The sequence below is a fragment of the Apteryx mantelli genome, chromosome 2 (assembly GCF_036417845.1).
Source record: "Apteryx mantelli isolate bAptMan1 chromosome 2, bAptMan1.hap1, whole genome shotgun sequence".
Taxonomy (NCBI): Eukaryota; Metazoa; Chordata; class Aves; order Apterygiformes; family Apterygidae; genus Apteryx; species Apteryx mantelli.
This window is the reverse complement of record NC_089979.1, coordinates 67,583,933-67,602,916: the sequence shown is the minus strand read 5'-3', so window position 1 is coordinate 67,602,916 and position 18,984 is coordinate 67,583,933. Positions and strand designations below refer to the sequence as shown.

General features: G+C 39.4%; 1 protein-coding gene across 3 annotated transcripts in view; it reads left to right on the top strand.

Annotated features, from left to right (window-relative positions):
- The window catches only part of LOC106482601 (zinc finger protein 596-like), a 54,502-nt gene that overhangs the window by 19,571 nt on the left and 15,947 nt on the right, over positions 1-18,984 (top strand). The window contains exons 1-2 of one of the 3 annotated variants that reach the window (XR_001292200.2): positions 10,492-10,754; positions 11,111-11,244. The exons of the other annotated variants lie outside the window; for them this stretch is intronic. The gene's annotated coding sequence lies outside the window, so the exon portion shown is untranslated. Of the gene's footprint in view, positions 1-10,491; positions 10,755-11,110; positions 11,245-18,984 lie in introns of those variants that run through there. 3 annotated transcript variants of the gene reach the window in all.

Below are 18,984 nucleotides of genomic sequence, written 5' to 3'. Positions count from 1 at the left end.
AGCATGGGAGTGATGAGTGAGTCAAACCATCCTCAAGTAGACTTGCTAGAAGGGTGTGCTTATTTCCTCGTCTAGAAGAAAGCATATCTTTTAAAGGCATATCGTTCCATGTCTACAATTTGCCTGACCTTAATGAGTTACTGTACACATGTGAATTGGTAAATCTCCATAGGAGGGAAGTTGTATAATTGTACACTTTTCACAAGCTCCACTGTATTTTATGTGGTGCACCAACTAAATCAGATCAGGGGTAAAAACAAATAAAGCTTAGCGAGGGCTGAGAAAAGCTGAACTTGTAGATCTTGCCAGCAAAACCCTGGAGAGCTCTGCTGGGACTCAGACACGGGTAAAAGAATGACAGCAGAGCCAGTGCTGAAGCAGAGTGCTCTGGCTGTAAGAGGAGTGCAGCTCTGCACCATTCTTCAGCTCCCCCCCTTCACCCTCAGGATCTTTTTCTGCTCTATTAGCAGCTCTGGTGGTGCACTCTGGATTCCACATAGTGGACTGAAGTGCATGTACGCTTTAGGTAGAAGGTAAATCTCACAGGTTCACTTTGGCTTTGCCTTCTGACTTGTGAACTCCTGGGTTTGATTATGATGTCATTTGCTAAAAAGCAGAAGGGATGAAGCCATTAGTAATAAATCATTTAATTCTTTTTTGTTTTCTTTCATGAAAAGCTTTCACATTGTTATGCACAGCATTGGCTCTGAGTCAAACCTGACTGAAATTGTAGGTTGTGCTGGCTGCCATCCAGTAAGTGAGAGAACAATTTAAACACCTCTCTGTCCAGTGGCAACTTAAAAAAATGGGAAACTGCTAAACAAGGCTGGGAAGTGCAGGGAGCATGTGACTTAGTGGTTTCCTCAGGGCTGACAACAAATGTAGGAGACCAGTTTTGTTATAGCATTGTGTGTATGTGGCAGAAGTAGCAGGAAGCCTACAGAATGAGAAGAAACTAATATGTACCCAAAACTGTGTCATTGATGCATCTCCCAAGAGTATGTGGGAAATAAAGTGCTGCTAGAGGAAGGCTTGGGACTGAGAAATGAAAAATGGCATTGTCTTATACTGTTTGATTTGCAATGTGTATGTCACCATGGTTTTTGAGGTTGTGTCTGCAGGTGGTATAAACCATGGTAACTAAAAAAAATTTTGGTGCAAATTTCCCTCATATTCTTTAATTAATCTTTCTAAATCACATGGAAACTGCAAAGCAATTTGTCTTCTTTAGCATGAGGCAAAAATCCTAGACACTTAGATAATTTAAGGAAAAAAAATGTATCTTCTGGTAAAGATGGAACTCGGGGCCAGCTGAAAACAACCCAACCACCTTTAAAAGCAAAATAGCCCAGAATTCAGTATCGCTATCACCAAACGCTGCAGCTGCATTGGATTAAAAGCCAAGTTGTCTTTTCCTTTTACACTAGTGTAAATCTGCATCATAGCCAGAGAAATTAGTGGACTTGCACTGGTTCTGCACTGGTATGAATGAAGAGATTGATGGCCTCCACTAGAGTGTCTAGGCCTCTTCTACAGAATCTGCTATTCCCTTTCTAATAATGGATGGTACTGGGTTAACATAGTAGTTTATAAGTCCTTTTGCATGCTGTAAATTTAGTTGTGCTGTTTGACAGGAACAACGTCCCTTTGGAGAACCGCACAGTAGGAAGATCTGTGGCCAGGCCTGTGTTGCAGACTTTTGCTGGCACAGCAATATCAGCCAGGGATATGAAGAGGTGTGATCTCTGGCCAGTGGAGCTGGGCCAGGAAAATCTCCTAATACAAATGCAGTTATACCAGTATAACTATTTTTTTGCATGAGTGACTTTCAGAAGGGTTGGCGAATACAGCAGTTTTGCTGCTGCAAGTTGCATCCATGCGAGGGCTGCTCTGCTGGCTGAATAGACTGAAATAGTTACTCCAGCAAAAGGTCCTGTTAGTATAAATCAGACACGTATCTTTAAAGAGCTGCCTCCTTTGTTGCAGCAGTTAATAATTAGCAGGCTCTAGGCAAATGGGGAATTTGAGATTCTCAGCAAACTGTAGAAGACACGTCGGAGCTGCCAAAAACACAGCCTGTGCTGCATGGCACTTGTGAAGCAGTAATTACAGTCCCTCCCTGTAAGTGCAACATGGAAAAAAAATAGATTAAAAAAAGTATATGTGTTCTGCTTGTAAGCCAGTAGTGGGTTTTTTGTGGGTTGTTGGGTTTTTTTTTGAAATTTCTGCCAAGTTGTCAGAAGTTACCAAAATAATGCTGTATGATGACAGAGGAAGTAGGAATGTTTTGCAAGGATTTAAAAGCATGATGCAGTGTTTGGGTTTGAGCAATGTTATAAAATAGAAGAGAAAGGAACAGTGCACATCATCTGAATACAAATGATTACCCTGCAGTCTAACTCTGAATGTTTTTGGAGCCTATCTGTGAGCCCTGTCCTGGAGTCACTTACTTCCCTGGGAAGAGCTGCACATCTCACAGAGCTCTTTCCTCCCTCCTTTCTTTATTTATGAAGCCTTTCCCCCAGCCAGGAAGAAATGCTGGTGATCTTTTCCTTGTAAAATAGGGTTCCAGAAATGAATAATAAACAGAGCTAACAATAATTAAACTAATAAATGAACAAGCTGCTTTCCCAGGGAAAAGCAAAAGAAAAGCTAACTTTTTCTAGCTATTTGCTTCATTTTAGCAATATACTTTGCAGCTTATGCATCCAACACAGAGATTCTTAGAGCAGTTATAACTCTTCTGTGCTGTAATTTGGTGAGGTTTTTACAATCTAGGCACTGATACTGATGGCAGAATGGGGAAAGTGGGACACATTTTTTCTCGTATATACATTAGCACTTGCATTAATCTCTGGTTTATATACTCCTGGAAAGAGTCACATCCCTCCCCTCCAAGTATGGCTTGCATGTGTCTGGGATTTGTTACATTCCAGTCAATGCAGCATAAATCCTTATTAGATAGGTCATAATGATTCTTATTATTCAGCTAAGGCATGATAACTGTGGCCATTTACTAGTAGAATTTGAAACAAGCCTCTGCTGAAACATATGTTTAATAAAGCAGCCTCTGAATTTTTAATATCTCTTATTCCATAAGCTAGTTTTATTAATTTTGCCCCTTCATTTGACTTCCTAAGGCATCTCCCTGAATATGTTGCCAAATTAAATAAGATATTGCAGAGAAAAATATTAAAAGAGAAGAAGAAAACCTCTCGAGCCAAAAGGCAAGAGAAAGAAGTTTCTATATGTGATCTGAAATGAGGTTAAGGACTAGTGAAGCTAAGAGGTACCAGAAAAACTGCTGTAGCACTGCTGGGAAGAGCTGCTGTGGGAACAGCACCAAGTCTGATGCACAAATGCAGGAACCTTGAGGCTCTGCTGCTGTGCAACACATCTAGGACTCTTAAACCCATTTTTAATGACATGAATGCAAAAGGATGGAAAATGAGGCTGTACTATACTATTGTGCTGTAAATGATCCTAGGGCCTGATCCTGTGATGTACTGAGCATTCTCTGAACTGCTTGCAGAGGAACTCCCACAGATCATCCACATGTTCAAATGTTTCATAGGAAAGAGCACCAAGTAAGAGTTAGGGTAGTCAGTAACAAGATTGTTGAAAACCACATCCCTTCCTCTCACTGATCAAAAACTATCATCATTGCTATGTTTGAAAGGAAAGTTGGCTAAAATTTCCACAGTGCACCTCATAAGGAGATGTTCTTTGGGGAATTCTTTTTTTTTTCCTTTAAGTTTTCCATTTGCTGATACAGTGTATCTTGTGAGAGCCAATGGAAATTAGTTTTAAAATAGTTTTATATGGGGCATCCACTACAGTTTGGCTTCTGCTGTGTCACTGACCAGATTAACACCACTGAACTTTTTTGCACTCTTATCATAGGAGATGTCCAAGCAGACTTCCAGTGCATGAGGAAGCTCTTTATGCTTTAATAGAAAAAATTCTATGTTCGATAGGCTTTGTAGAACTCCATGCTCTTATTGTGGAAAGGGCTTTAGTATATGAAACCTCCAGACCTTCAACCTAATTATTTCCATCAGGTCAATGTGGTTGTGATGATGTTTTTAATAAGTTTTAGAGAAAAGAATGTTACTTTGATAGCTTTCATGCTATTTGGCCTGCATCACAAATATGGCTTTAACTCACAGTTTATTCCAAAAACAGCTAAAATATCTAAATATGCAAGGTTCTGTTTGCTTCTTTCATGGTATGAAAAGCCAACCAACCAACCCCCCTTGCCCCTAGATGTCACTGACATCTTGGGAACCTGACTCGTCAAAGAGAGGAGCTTTTTGACATCCAAGTGAGTTTTCATAATTCAAATACTATGCAAGTTACAGGTCTCTTTTGTTACTGTTGAAATTTCTAAAATCTGATTTCCATATAGCAGCCTGGTAAGTCCTCTTCTCTCCGAACTTATTCTCTCTCTTGTTATTGATGGAGGAACTTGCAAATGGGTTCGTTCTGAAAAAGTGCAATACAGTGCAGGAGTGACTAGCTATCTGGAACAGAAAGGGGGTTATGTGAGGATAAGATGAGAAATTTGAATGCATCAAACAAAAGAAAAGACAGGATTTAAAACCAGAGGCAGGAAAAGCTTTTTAAAAAGAACTGTTATAGTTTTTGCTGATCTGATGTGATGAAAAAAACTGACCCACTCATTTGGAACTGGAAAGACCCCTAAAGAAGGTTGAAGAGGGCCAGTCTAGTTTTGTAACTTTCAAGGTAGAAGATCTGTGCAGACATTTGAACTGTTCTTACAGTATTTGGAGGTATGTATTTTCTTAAGAGTCATAATGTAGTCCTCAACTACTTTGGTTGGATGGACTCTGTCATTCTCAATAGCAAGAAATGGATAATGCAGGCTGGAGGCAGACACAATACAGCCAGCAATCTGAGAGGCCCCGGATATTTCATCCATAACTTTGAGCAGTGTTGTTATAATTGCTCTTCTGGGTTTCTCCTTGGAGGACTGTTCCTGATGCATCATAATTCATTTAAGCTGCTGCAGTTTTTTGAGAGTATCTGCTGCAGCTAATATCCAGCAGTGATGAGAGTTGACATCACGACCTTGCTGTAGTTGATGGCAGTTTTCTTCTTGATTTTGGGAAGGTTGGGATTTCAGCTAAATTAACATTTGACCTAAATCCATGCAGTGTTTCCAAAGGGGGAAAGTACTTTAACCTAGTTAATTATCTTGCAAACACAAATGGTAACTGAGCTAGAAAAAATGGTTAAGAAGGTAAATTCTTGTTTGCCAGAGGAGGAAACTTTGACAGAAGTTTCCTCTCCTTTAGCTAGAGAATGGTCATACAGAGCATAGCCATACATTGCCCATTATCGGGCAATTCAGCACCATAGAAAAGAAAGAATTTTCTTGTGATGAAGGCAGGAAAGGGGAAGAAGCAGGTAGCAGGTTGAGGGGAAGACATATTTTCGGAGGTTCTTGTTAGCTATTGCAAGTTCTTAGCTCAAAGCTAACTGCTTTGTATATATGGTAACTCTTTAGCCCTATGTCTACAGCCCTACTTCTAACTGCTCCCTCCAAAGCTGGAGGAGCAGGGTGCCAAGGTCATGCCTCAGGTCATGGCTGCAGGACATGCTGCACTAGAGCAGACCGGCTTGCACACCACATGTGTGAGGCATTTGTTCTGGTGCAGATATACCAGGATAATTATGGTGGTGGACAGAAACTCCAGGGTAGATAAGACTCTTGAGATCTCACTGAACTGCATCTCCAGTCATGTGCACAAGGTGATGTTCTACCAAGGCAAAATAGTGCAGGAGAAGACTCTACAGCATACAGGACAACAACAATCTGGTCTCAACTCTTTTGGTTTTTCCAACTCTCACCCTTGTCCTGTGAACTCTGGGTAACCAGAATAGAAGGTTGTGTGAATGTATCCGTTTCACTGCCTCCTCTCCTGATCTTAAAGAGAAATTTTAACTAGTGCTCAAAGGCCAAGTTGCTTCCTGACTGGAAATGCAGCATGAATTATCCCTCTGGAATGATGGGATTTAAAGTAGTTCTGATTCAAACCCAGGCTCTCTGATCCAAAGCTTTGGGAGTGATACACTCTTGTACAGACAGCAAAGTCTAGAGGGACCCAAAAAGATTGGGGCTTTCTTTGCCAGAATTGTAATCTATGCCAAAGTCATCGCTGCTGTAGTTTGGCTCCTATTCTTTCTCATCTCTGGTTGCACACCTATGTCAAGGTCATAAGTACAGTTGCAAGGACATGCGAAATGAGGATAGTGTGAGTATTTTGGATTTCAGTCCTTTTTTGGTTATTTGTGCTGAACTTATAACAACCTGTCTGGAAAAGCTACAACTCCAAGTAAATAGTGAACAGCTATCAAAAGAGCTACATATATGAATACACTATCAGTGGTAGCGGAATGATGACGGGTACCTCTACTGACAGACCACCTACAGCTTTGCAGGGGCTTGTGTCCATTCAGTACTACGCATAGCACAGTTTAGGGACCCTATGGCAGGTAATATGTTTGCTAGAAGGAAAGCTGATTTACAGCTTACAGTGGTGGAAACTGAGGCATATGATAGTTAATCACAACCTCCAAAGTGACAAGCATCCCTTCAAAATCTGAGAGTTCTCCACTTCTCTTCAGAGCCGTTTCTGCTGTGCAGACATAGACCCAATACTTAATGTCACAGAGCAGAGTGGCAGAATTATGCTAAAAGATCACATTCCTCAAGATTCTTAGCACTACACAGTGTATATTAAATTATATTTTCTTTGGCTTTAATACAGACTTTCTGCAATGTTTTTACTCTTTGCTATTACTTATTTGTTTAAAAATATGCAAGGGGGAGGGAATGTGGAGTTTCCATTTGAAAATGAGGAATGGTAAAAGTGTTGTTTGATGAAATGTGGGAAATGGATATTATATTCTGGGCCAGTTTGTTTTGGCATCTGAGAGGATGCAAGTCCTCAGCTGGTTGCTAAGCATTATTTCACGCTCTTCAGATAGTCTAATCCAGCATTTCCTTCTTTGGCTGATATTTGTCCCACTTGTTCTTGGTGCAACAACAATTTTTTTCTTTCTGCCTGAAAGTTTAGCAGTTTTTCAAGAAGCAAAAAAACCCCAAACAAACAAACAAAAAACCTTTGTTTTTCTGCTCCAGAAAAAACTCTGTAGCATTTTCTTATACTGATTTTGGCCTCAACAGGAGACTATGGAAATGTGTTTGACAGAAACCAAGACCCCAATTAAGGAAAAAATTCTTAAGTGTGATCTGAACTTTGAGCTTCTGATCATAACTGGAATTATAGCATATTGGCATAAGCCTGATATTAAGCACAGGCTTAATATTTTTTCTAAACTGGTATCTCGAGGCATCTGGCAAATCTTTTGGTGCCAGGAGGACACAAGTTCTGAGAAGGCTGAATAACAGTCTTTTAAAGATCTATTTCATTTGTATATACTGTTATTGGTCATACAATAAACCAAGTTGTCTCTCTGTTTCATTAGCCTTGCCCATGCATGCGTACATAAATAGTATGGCAATCTCCATTGAATAGACAGTCTCTCAGTATTCCATTGTATTTGCACATGCATGCATAAGAATGTTGCATTTTAATATATAAAGAAGGCCTTTGTTAGGTAGTCTGTGATGATGTTTGTGGAAGAAAGCAATGTTCCTGGAGAGTCCTGGTTTATCTTGCCAAAGACCTTGTCTCGCTGTTTATCTTCATTGAGCAAAGGAGTTTGGATAACCAGACCCAATGCTGCCATTTCACATGATGGAATTTCTATATTAAAAACAACCTGCCCTCTTTCCAGGACTTCCTGTGTAAAAAAAAAAAAAAAAAAAAAAAGTCACTGGAAGGATATTACAGTTACAAAGTTCTTAAATGGCTGGAAATGCTTCAAAGCATGTCACCTGTGCAAGTTTAATTCTGCTCCCTTTGAGGGTATGTGTTATAATTCAGTCTCCAACTAAAGTGATCATTTTCATTCTTTCTGCAGAAAGCATTGTTCGGACTGGACAAAATGATGCAGAATTGTGCAGCAAACAGTGCTATTGAGAAAGAGTTTGCAAGATAGGTGTTGTGTCAAGTATGCAGTCATACCCAGAACCACAAAGATATTAAAATGTTACTGCATTTCCAGACACCAGCTCTCCATGGCAGGAACAGGACTAGGTTCTTATGGATTCAACATCACATGATTAAATGATTGTCATCTATCACAGTGCATAATACACCTGATTAAAAATCCTGTTGGGATTCTTAATGTTGGTTTCTATGTAGATCTTATAACCAAGGCAAGAGACAGGTAATACTTAGAGTGAATCAGTATTTAAAAGCTATGTAATATATACATGCTTGCACATATACACACAAATAGTCTAGTGGAGAAGATAGGTGATGGAGATAACTAGCTGAGTAAGATGATGCTGAATAAAATACAGCTTTCTATGCAGTGAATATGCTTTGGCTTTGAACTAAATGATAACTCCCTTCTCTTCCAGTCTAGAGATGATTGTGGAGATGTGGTGACCTTCCTTGGTTGTGTTACAGTGCAAAATAGTATCAGTGGAGAATTAGATCACTGCTGCCTCATTCAAGTCAGATTTAATTCAAATTCAAGTGTAAATACTAGTCATGACAGTGGAAAGCATTTTACTGAACTGTTCAGCCTAAGATCTTTCCCTAGACATCCTTGCAGACCTATAGTGCATCTCTCCAGCCCAGCTTTCCCCAGTACATCCCTCTTTGAAACACCCACCTGGGGTGTTTCTTTTTTTCCTTCGAGGAGCCTGATTATGCTAATCTTCTCTGTAAGAGCATGTGCTGATGCCTTCTGAAGTCAGTGGGCATCTGTTTATTTAATCAAATGATTATCAAAGCAAGCCCTCAGCTCAGGTAGTTGCAGTGCTTCCTATAGCCAGCAGGAAAGCATTAACTCCTGATCTGGCAGTTTTGGAGTACCATCTGCCAGTCAGAAAGTGCGACTCAGTAACTCAGCCAGTATCGTTTGCGGGTGTAGTCTGGCCAACTATGAACAGGACATGGGGGTGGCTTCTCCATCCCCAGCAATGGCTTGGAAACAGCCTTTCAGAGGGCTTCCAGCTGACATGGAAAAATTTAGAAACCAAACTAATACACTGGAGGGTGATGAGTCTCCACATTTCCTCTGATCTGCCCCACTACTCTGCTGGGGGCATCTTTCCCAGAGGGGAGGGAGCAGGTAAATCCTGGCCTTTGCTGGTGATGGCCGAAGAGAGTCTCAGGTGCTGCCAGGGGCAGATGTGTAGGTCAGCAGATAGTGCTCAACTGCCCCACCAGACCTGAGCTCATGACCTAAAAGTGAAAGCCACCATGACCTTGTCTCAGTCCCCTCTGTCCAAACCAGAACCCTTAAAACTGGTTGGGTTTCAAGTGTTCAGAAAGTTAGACTTTATCTACCTAAAAAAAGACCCACAATTCTGATTATTTCTCTGCTTTTATTTCCACAGTTCTGTGTTATGCATTATTCATGGCATCAGTGTATGGAACTGCTGACATTTGTCATTGCTGGTTTCATTCTATGCGAATCTGCAAGCTCCTTTTGTAGACGCTACATGAGATTTGTTTTCATTATATGAAAGAGGGAATGTGTAATTAACAGCATACCAGTGAAACCAATGCTTACTCAGCCTATCATAATGGGAATCTGTTCTTCTCTAATAGCGTTTGCAGTTCATCTCACACACACACACACACACACACACACACACACACACACACGCTGTATCTCCTTAGGATATGAGTAGTAATATTGCCTTTCTTAAGTGAGATTCAAAAGATTTTTTTCTTATTGTTGTAAAAGGAGTCTGAACACTGTTGTACATGGTAATTTAAGCTACCCCTGTTCAGGTATCTCTGGCCTCCACTGGTACATGAACCTCTGCAAACATCAGGCTTTCATTAGCTGTGAGCATGAGAACTAAGCTCTGAACATGGTTATCCTGACATATCTCTGGAATATGTCCACCAAGAGCCACAGCCTGACTCCAGATATTGGGTTGTACCTGGGGTGATGGAGAGAGCACACCTTGGGAAGGGAGTCAAAGGCACTGGTACCCTGCAAATAAGGCCCCTAGATTTATGTGTAAATAAGAGAGAATTTTGGCTCCAGAGTACTAAATATTACTCTAGGGACTGGTGCTTTCATAGCATTTATTTTAAGAAAAATCTACTGTTGTTAGTAGGAGCAATTTAACTCTTGTTATGCCTGTTTCTAGGTGGCTCACTGAAATGTTCTCTGCTAGAATATAATTCAGAGGTTTATTATCTCTTTATAAAACTCTTTGTTAGTTTAAAGTTTCTTAGGTTAAAACCTCATGTGCTAAAGAAAACATTTTAACAAGTATTCTATATTTCAGAGTTTACCCAACCTTTCAAACAAAAAATGTTGTCCTTTGTCCTTCCCCTTTTAAGATCTGTGTTCACCCTTCCAACACAATGCTTAGATAAACAGGCTTTGTTTGGAGCTCTTTGCAGGAACAGTGGGGAAAGAGAGGGAAAATGGTATATACAAGTTATCGTTGCTTCAATGTGGAGGGAAAAGCACCACAGTGCCATGTATGAGAATCCTTCTGGAGCTGCTACAGTCCATGTCAGGGGTTGAGTGGGGAGGTCCTGAGTGCCAGCCCACAAGGAGCACAGCAGTGCTTCAGAAGACTCCTCCCGTCTGACTGTTGCTTGTACAAGCTCAGTGGTAAGGTAAGTAAAAAGAGGGAGATTTAAATGTATGCTTGGAAAAATATCCTGGGTATGTTGTCTTCTAGCATGCCATGGCTATACCAGAAGGCAAAGCTAAACCCAAGGATATTTGTAGAAGTTGTTCAGCCCCTTTTTTTTTCCTCTATTGGATGGATTTTTTTTTGGCCAAAAAGGATTTTTTTACTAAAAATGAAAATGTTTCAACCAGAAGTCTTTATAGCAGAAAATGTTTTTGCTTTTAGACTCTAGACATTAGACTCTTAGGAATTTATTGTATTGCTGTTAAAAGAATATCTTAGTAAATGAAGCCTTCTCTGATCTGTGATTTCATTTCATTGCCTCGGCATACATTGTAGTCTCAACAGTACTCAAAAGCCCTTCACTGTACTGAAGCCAGCCTGAATCCTGTAACTCCTGGAACTCAGTGGATGAATTTGATCTCTAAAATCTCCAAGACACCTAAGCAAACCTCATTTGCAGGATGGATCAGGTGAGAAATTGTTGCTGTTCTTGATAATCTCCTTCAATTAACTGGATGAGAAGGGGCTGTGTTGCTCCTCCTGTTTTGCAGTGGGATTTTCAGTGCATTGTGAAGATCAAGCATGTGAATGTCACACACTCTGTGTCTCAATTGTGTGTTTTTTACCTCTGGAGACAAAAACTTTTCAAAAAAGGCACCATTGTGGTTATTGCTACTTATACTTCTGCCTTGAAAGACCTGCCATTGCATACTAAATTACAGTGTTTATATATGTGTTTGGGGCTTTGAACAAAAATACATAGTTCTCTTAATCCTGTATGTCAGAGGCTAAGGTTGAGTGTAGATGATCCACTAAAAGAAAAATCAAAAGAGTATCTGGATTTGATCTTAGCCTGACAGAAGTGCTAAACTAAGGATGAAGCTATTCACTCTTACAGCTGAGCCAGCGATTCTCCTGGAAACCATTATGGCTAATGATAAATTCTATAGAAATCCTTAATGTATGAAAATATAGTATGTACAATGTCCATAGAGATATAAATGAAGCCAAACAGAATTCCTAGATATTTTTGGCACTATTGCACAGAGGAGACTTTGTGTTGTATGAATAAAAAGTATTTAACCTCTGGCAAAAGCAGTTTGCAAGTACCATACAGTTCGGAGTAGACGATGGTTTTACAATGTGGCAAAGGGAGAAACTGTGAAATTCTGCACACCTTAATCCCAATATTCTCCAGGGTTCTGTAGTGCATGTGGGACTCCTGAAGTATCTTTTCCACAGTAGCATGATGCTGTTGCTAGGAAAAAGTTCCTCCCAGACATAGGGCCTTATACAGTGCAGTTAGAAGAGTGAGTGCAGCTATATTAGTTGTATCTGTTAAAGGAGATACTGAAAGCAGGACTATGACTAGACTACATCTGTTTAGATGTAACCAATCTAAAAATCCTGGATCATATAACTGTCATTAGTGATAAGTCTGGGACTGCTGTTATGTATGTGCAAAATAACATTAATGGTTTGTAAGATAAAGAAACACCAAGAAAAATAAGACATATGTACTGATTCTTTTTGCCTAATGTAAACAGGAGTTCTGTACTAGGACTCCATTCCTTTAATATGGCACATCAGGAGGGACTCATGAGATAGATAATTTATTCCAAGGAAGAAAAAGAGGGATGGAATTCAATAAGGTTTTTGTAGAAGTTTTTCAGTGTAGAAATTAAAAAAACAGCACTGTTTAGAAGTCTCCGAGCTATTGCAAGCTTCCCAGGCTGAAGCAGAGGAAAGTTCATACGATTAGTTTTAGTGTAGGGTATTTTGTGCCATATCTGAGTGAAGGTGGATCTCCAGAAATCTACAATTTCTGTCTTGGGATTCAAATCTGTGCTTGACGTGTAGCAAGGGCTTAGAGGGTTAGACGAGGCTTAAAAGGTTACAAGTGTGTTAGCATACTTTCAGAACCTGAAAGCAGTTTGGATTCGGGTCAGCTGTGGATGTATAGAAATAAGCCTTCTGCTCAAAGCATTTGAGAAAAATAACAGGAAAAGATAAACAAAAAATATTTATTAAGAGTTTACAACTGAAATTTGCACATCTATGAAATAATTGTTTTCAACCGTTAAAGCCTTATGGTCAGCAAATGCTGATATAAACTGTAGTTTATTTTATTGTCTCTGGAAGTGATTACTCTGAGAAGTCACTGTGATCAGCAATATGTAGCCTTACTCCCAGCAGGAGAGGGAAATGCTTTTTGTGCTTTGAAAAATTCAAGAGTTGACTTCAAAACAAGTTGTTGTACACCTATCACTGGGCAGGAGTCAGAGTTTGGCTATAGCAAGCTATGTAAAAAGCCCCAGATGAATTTTTTGTGATGCTGTAAAAATCTCTTCCTTTCCAGCAAAAATCTAGGCATGAACAAAAGTGAACCAATACAGTCAGGCTAGCGCTAGACCTCCTTCATGAAATGTATTCCAAGCACAGTTCTTATCCCGAAAGCAGGGCCATTGCTGTCATTCTTCTGTGGGCACCAACAAGATTTGAATGGCTCTGAGTTGCACTTTTCTGGTTAACTCTCTTTTGCTGCTGCTGGACTCTTTCATTATTCATGGCTCTGGTTTTGCTCATCTGTATTCAATTTATTTTGTGGTTTTGAGAGCTGCAGTAGTTAATGATGAAGGCCATGAAGGCAGATATGAATTATAAATCCTTTCAGTAAATACTTCTGGAATGAGTATAGTGCTTGAGAAAGGTCCTGAGCAGGCAAGATTAGAACCTGAATCCTCTCTCTACCCTACTTGCGCAGGAAGCACTACAAAGGCAGTGTTCCCCATATTTTAGCAAGATACTCCTTTGCATGTAGCTGACTCAATAGGACGTGACCCCAGAGCTTGAGGGGCCTGGCTGCTGTGCTTTGCTCTGCCAGTGAACTACAGGCCAGCTGCCATACCTACCCTGTGCCTCCTCTTCCGCAGTAGCACTAGCACTAGCACTATGGCTAGTGCGAATAGCCGTAACAGCACACCTTTGGAAAGCAAAGGGAGAGGGGCTGGCCCGTTATTCTGGACCCACTGGCAAACCGAAGTCTGTGTATGTGTGTACTGCTATCTCATCAATGTTACTCAGCCCTCACCCAGGCCATTTATAGCACTGAGAAAGTCTGTCTCTGGCCATGTTGTATAATTCATACAATATTCTATGTCATTGTGCTAATAAATATATTTATATATTTTAACATGGATACACCTGGCCAGTACTGGACTCTGTAAGAATTTTTGCCTTGTGCTAGAAATATATGCTAGAAATATATGCTAAAATAACTCTTAAATGATGATACAATGTTAAAATTCATCTTCTAGCACGCTTCAGTATAAAACTTCATTAGCTAGTGCAAGACAGAATTGCTTCTTACTATTGCTATCAATTATGTATTATCATTTGTTAATAATTGATATTGCTTTGTTAGATGGGCATAGGGGCTTGCAGCTAGTTAAACGTGCCTCAGAATGTGATCTCTACAACAGGGGGTTGAAATCAGTGGGAACTGCACTTGGGAATCAGAACGAATGTGGCCCTGCACTTTGTTGTTGTTTCTGACAATGAAGCTATTATGGAGGCAGGATGGGAGGGAAGGGGAACCGCAACCGTGGCTGGAATTTTCCCTTATGTACTCTGCCATCTCCCTTGCTTTGCCTTGCACAACTGCAAAGCTCTTTTTGACTTGACAAAGTTACTGTAAAAGTACTGGGGGCAGTAGCACAGGCACATCCCAAAGGCAGCTCTGTGGGGGTGAATTTCACAATCTGCCACAGCAACAGCCAGACTAGGATATGCCAGCAAGAGGGAACGAGAACAGCTGGCGATGGGCCCCAGCTGAACAAGGCAGCGCTGGGATGGGGGAAAGGGCAACTCTAGTTCTTTAGTTAATAGCTAATTATGATCCTAGCTTTCTCACTTGCATTCCTGTGAGCATTGATTTCATTTTGCCTGACCCTTTTAGACTGGAGGAGAGTTCAAGCCAAAATCCCACTCAAGAGCACAGTCCACTCTTATTTTATTAGGATCTGAATAAAAAGAGTCCTCATCTCAGCTGTCTTAGAAATGCTGCCTCTAGAGAGCTGATTGCATCTCAGGCCCATTTTTTCATTATGTCTTTTAAGCAGCTATCAGATTTGCTAAGGAACTGAGCTAGAGGGAAAAAAGGTCATTGTAGTCATTTACAATTTTAACACTAAGGATAAAGTATAAGCCCAGTGGTGCTTCTTTTGCCTCTCTTTCTCACAAACATGTCTTCTAGAATAATACCCAGGGAATCTCTGTCAAGCACAGAATTCAAACCCAGGAGCAGTTTTTCATGACTCCTTGCTTTACACGTGTTTTGATTTAAGTTCCCTAACAGTTTAAGTGACCTGTTTCCTTCAAGGAACTTAATGATTTTGTGAAACTATCTTTAATGAATGGCAACTCTTAAAGCCCCCGTTCCTCTTCCTTTGGTAAAATTCAAAGATTTTTAACAATACAGAATACTAGAAAAGGTCACTCTGGACTTCAGTAGTCACATATATCAAATATTCAACGTCCTTTCTTCTTGGAAGGAACTGGCTGGAGCATCCTTCAAGTTAGACTAGATAAATAATGAGGGTACTGCTTCTGTTTTTCATGAGTCAACATAAAGTGTCAAAAGATAAATACACTCTATATAAGATTATTTTATTGTTTGTGTACAGGGGATTTATTATTTCTACTGCTACTAATATTTAGCACGTGTATGTGCCATTTTATAATTGCATCACAGTGCAATAGAATGGCAGTGCAATGAAGAACATGTTTTCCAGGACTAAGAGACAACTGTGACATAGGAACTTTTGAGGTAACAGTATTATGAGACATCAACTAATGCATGTACCAGTATCAGGGGGTGGACTGGAGGCAGGAAACATGTATTATGAAGTATGAAAATAATCATTACGTTAAACTAAGCAGTATGTCATCTTCTCCTCTGCAGTCTGAGTTTCAGGTAGAACAGTCTAAAGTAGGTAACCTAGAATACAGAAGTGTTATTTCTGCATATATACTTTCATTGAACTATGAAGTGTTTTCATGAGTTATCACAGGGCCTTGTTATTTGAATAAAAACTTCCACTATATGTAAAAGCACTTTATAATGCCACAAAAGGTAGTCCTTCTTACGGTTTTCACTATAGCTACATCAGTACGTCTGCAACCCTTTCCCTCTGAGGACTACTCTGACACTTCTTGAGGAAAAGTATCGTGGATATCTGGTGGTTCAGAAACCTCAAACTGAGCATTGCTGCTATAGGTGATGGTGTATGTCATTTGTTTACCCATCGTAGGTAAACATTTTGGATGTAGTCAGGACAGAGGACAAAAATCCAACCAAACAAAAAAGAAGATAGGATGTGTTTTGAAATATTTGTATCTTTCCAAATTTGGTCTCAGCACTGAGATGAAGATTTTTCTATTTTTTTTTAATTGTTAAGAGCCTGGCAGACATTTTGCACTAATTGGAAGTTGTAAATAGCTGAGCAAGAAAATAACTTAAACAGAATACAGAGCTGCAGTAGGAAGCCAGAATTGTGGGTAGGCCTTCTGCAGAGCTAAAGAAATGAATAAAAAAATGTGAAAGTAGACTATCTCTGAGGGATTTCCCTGCAAAAAGCTTTTGTGAGATGGGAATTTAGCTACCAGCAGTTCAGGAGGCAATAATCTCAATGACAAACATATTGGGAAAAAAAATTGTGGCTTTAGTGGTACATCATTGATTTCTTCATCTGTCAGCTGCTCCAGAGCTTGAATTCTGTCTCTTTTTTCTTTTCTTTTCTTTTCTTTTCTTTTCTTTTCTTTTCTTTTCTTTTCTTTTCCTTTTCTTTTTTCTTTTCTTTTCTTTCTCTTTTCTTTTCTCTTTTCTTTTCTCTTTTCTTTTCTCTTTTCTTTTCTCTTTTCTTTTCTCTTTTCTTTTCTCTTTTCTTTTCTCTTTTCTTTTCTTTTCTCTTTTCTTTTTTTCTTTTTTTCTTTTTTTTCTTTTCTTCTCTTTTTTTTTCTTTTTTTTTCTTTTTTTTTTTTTTTCATTTGCTGTCCCAGAATTTATGCAACTTTTTGAGTGGTGATGTTCTTCCTGGTGTGGTGTCATGCAGTGGCTGCCTGTACTAGCCTCAGCTCTTAAGATTGTTGATTCAGTGACATTGCTGCCAAAAACAAACAACAGGGACTGGTAGAAACCAACCAAATTAGGAAGCCCTTCAAAGATGCTCTTGATTATTAGTTAAATTATTGGATTGTGGTTGCTCTCAGTTATTACTATGTTTTTACTTTATTACTTTCCTGTCTCAGAGAGCCATGTTTTTAAAAGCAGATGTCAAGAACCACTTTTAGATGTCAGGATAAATGTCAGAGATTTTAAGAGTTGTGCGATGTTAAAGGACATTAAAACTCTGCAATTTTATCATGAAATAGAGGTGAATTGATCAGATTAGCCTTATACAGGCCTTTCTTTTTAAAATATTGTCAAATACAGTTACATTATCATATATCAAAACTGGGTTGTGTTCCAGGGATCAGACACATCACCTAATATTTTCACAGAATAACTTAGATCTGTCTTAGAAGTGACTGAATGCTGGAATAGCTTCTTTTAATGTAACATTTTTATGTATAGGTCTCTGATAGAGACATAGTTTAAGAACAGGCTTTTCTGGCTATTGCTGGACTTTTAAATAAGTATTTGAAAGGTGTTGAATTGCTTAGAGGACCCCCTGCACTTAGTGTGAGCTGGTGGATTTAGCTGAATTGAAGTTAGCACTGGAGAGGAGTTTTGAAAGCATGTTTGTATGAGTTCCTGAGTGCTGATCATTTCTAACACATCCAGGTTTTAAAATCTTGACTTGTATTTATTTGCTAATCTCCAAGAGTTAATTGCTTCCTTGTGGAAATCCCAGAACAAAATGTCCTGCATGCACTGTACTCGGAGAGAGACAGAATAAACATTTTTTGATGTATGTTTTGTTTTCTGAGACTTTATTCCTGCTGGTGTTGTTTGATTCATTTTTTTCACTTCTCTCTGACAGAGATGAATCACGAAGGGATAATGATCCCTCCTCAAACTTCCCGTAGAAAATATGGCCACTTAATAAAGCTGTGAAGTGGGAATCAGAAGAAGCCTTTGTAAAGTGGCCTGTGCCAGGGAACAGCCTGAGCTCTCTGTCTCCTGAGCACAACAACCTACTTCTGGGCTAGGAGACTATCTTCATCTCCAAAATAGGGTCGCCACAGGCAAACTACCTCTTGGGAAGTGTCCTTAGGTCATCTTAACTGCAAAACTCTGTTTGAGGAAAGTGCTGGCTGGAATAGGCTAAATTTGTGACAGAGAGGACATTCTGATAATTAGCTGGTCAAGAGGATGCTCTTCTTGTGCTTGGTAGATGTGGCCTAAATGGATAGTACCTGATGCTCTCTTTCACATGGAAGCCATATTCTATATAAAAAGCACACTGAAGCAGGAGTTGGAAAAGCTCATTTCTAATTGTGCCTCAAAAGTGGATCTCTTGCTTGATCTTCATCAAGTCACCTATCACTGTGCTTCTGTGAGGATGAGGAAAATAACATTTCTTTAATGACTTCTGATTGTCTGTTATTACTATTATTTAGGATCAGTTTGTGGATCTACCCAGTCTGGCATCTGGCTGTAACCACTACCTGCTGCTTCAGAGACAGTTATTTAAATGTCACCAGATGGGCAGGAAGCCCATCAATGACCATGTTAATTCTCTGAAGTTTGAGTAAACTTACCATTATATCAACACACAAATGTTAGTAGTGGTTGTAAAATTATGCTACCTTTAAAAAAAAAATCCAGACACATGCCAGTTCTATTATAGACTCCATCTGTGCATCTACTGGTTCAAAATGAAAAAAAAATCCCTTGCTTAGCATGTTGATCAACTAATTATTATAAACTATATCTCACAGTAACATCCTGTTTCAAAAGTGTACAGCTGTTTCTGTCTGTCTCTGTTTCTTTATTCTTTTTATATCTTTTTCCATGCTTCCTCCTCAGTACTTTGTATCCAATGGAAAAATTGATAAAGTATTTAAAACATTAGATCTGAAGTCTGGACCCTAAGCAGTGAACTCAGTGTCAGTCTTTCAAATGAATTCAGTGAACTTTAGATCAGTATTTAATCATAAAAGGTGATGTTATGTCTGCTTTCTAGCAGATATAGCTGTTGCAGATG